This window comes from Tenrec ecaudatus, chromosome 11, assembly GCF_050624435.1.
Source record: "Tenrec ecaudatus isolate mTenEca1 chromosome 11, mTenEca1.hap1, whole genome shotgun sequence".
Lineage (NCBI taxonomy): Eukaryota > Metazoa > Chordata > Mammalia > Afrosoricida > Tenrecidae > Tenrec > Tenrec ecaudatus.
This window is the reverse complement of record NC_134540.1, coordinates 65,484,434-65,486,486: the sequence shown is the minus strand read 5'-3', so window position 1 is coordinate 65,486,486 and position 2,053 is coordinate 65,484,434.

Sequence of the window (2,053 nt, the reverse complement as noted above, 5' to 3'; positions counted from 1 at the left end):
TCACCAACAGCAGTACAAATAAAATAAATTATTTTAAAGTTAGATTAGGGGTGTCCAGCATGTTTTTTTCTGTAATAAACCCTTCTAATCCTGTTCACTCTCTGCCTATTGCAGTTTCTCAATCAAACGTTAGAGGACCCTGCCGTTGCGGAGGCTGTTCCCGCTCCTCCAGTAACCCTTGGTCCTGTGTTTGTAACTCTCTCCGTGTATCCTTCAGAGCCCACATCTGTCAACTCTCTGTCGCTTTCTGAGACCGTTCCTGGGCATTTACCGGCCAGTGACGGAATCCGTTGAGCTCTCACCGCTGTGCCCTCACGAAGCTCTCCTCTGGAGATGATCAGCACACATAGGAGGAGACTTGTGGTTCTTGTTAGGTGCCATCCACTCGGTTCTGACTCAAAGCGATCCGTGTACAGCAGAACGAAACACTGCCCAGCCTGTCCAGTCCTCACACGATTCTTATGTTTGAGCCTGTCCTTGCTGCCCGTGTCAGTGCACCTTGTCGAGAGTCTTCCTCGTTTTGCTGCCGCCCCTGTGCTTCACCAAGCAAGAGGCCCTTTTGCAGGGACTGGTCTTTTCTGATAACAAGTTCAAAGTGCCTCTAATCAGCCTTCTGGCTTCTGCCTGTCCAGGTCTGACTTGTTGGTTTTTTTTAACAGTCTGTGGTATTTTCACTGTTCTTCACCAAGACCACAATTCAAGTGCATTGATTCTCCTTTGGCCTTCCTTACTCAATATCCAACTTTCACATGCATATGAGGTGATTGAAAATATTATGGCTTGAGAAGAGAGAGAGATGGTCAAGGGCTTTCAGTGAGTCAGGTTGGGTTCCAAATCTGGATCCACCGCTAAAAGCTGTGACATTAAACAAGTTACAAGATGTTCCGAGCTTCCGTTTTCCTGCAGTAGTCTCGCCTTCCTGCTGGTGCTGAGGCTTCAGGCGGTTGTGTCTAGACAGTCCTGTGGACCGTTCTCGGCACCCAGCGAAAGCCAAGTAAATGGTGGTGGTTTCTGATGGTTTGTGTCCTGTGTTGCTGGCAGTTCAGCTCCCTCGTTATGCTCTGCTCCAAATGACCACATTACATTAAACTTTGTGGGCTCAGAGCATAGCAGAGTATCTGTTAAATTGGTGCGCAAGGAGCGATTGTTCAATTAAATCATATGGCAGAGTAGAAGGGTATAAAACCTTGACGTTGACCTCTTATTCCTTTCTCTGTGTGTGTGTGTGTGTGTGTGTATGAGATACAGAGAAAGAAATACTTTTAATGTCAAAATGAGGTTTCTAGAAGAGAGTAAAGATGTGTTAACTATTTATGTGCTCCAATATCTATCTTAATCAATAACCTAATTACCTAAAAATCCATCCCCTCCTATTCGTACTTAAGTACCATCCGTTTATCTTTATTCCACCTTGCTCTAAAAAGTACATTGCACTGTCATATTTTAACAAGAACTTTTTAAAAAACAAGAACATTCTTGAGAGCAGACCTCCATGTTCATGTTTTATCCTGGAACAGTTATTAAATATACAAATACCAGCAGATCTTATTTAGTTAAGTAATTGATTGATGGCTTTGTAAGGATTGAGTTGTGTCTCCTAAATACGTGCTAACTCGACTGCACTAGGGTCCTTAGTGGTTTGTCAGTTGTATGATCATGCAATCATCACTCTCCAAGGTGTAATCGATGGGATCAGTTGTAAGAACATCAGGGTGTGGTACAACACCCTTACTCAGGTCACAGCCCTTATCTGGCATGAGGGGGGTTTGCCTGAGGTGTGGCCTGCATCACTTGTTATCCTATAAGAGATGAAAGGAGAGAGAAGGGAGCAGAGAAGGAGGGACTTCGGTCCCACCAAGCAGGAAGAGCTGCCAGCAGAGTGTGTCCTTTCAGCAAGCAAGGTCATGTCCTCTGCATACCGCAGATGCTAGCGAGTCTCTAATCCCGACGCTGTACCGTAGTTCTTAATGTAGTTCTGCTTCTCTGGATATTTGCTGAGCATGCCAACTGAGTAAGTATGATGAGAGGATACAATCCTGACATACACTTCTCC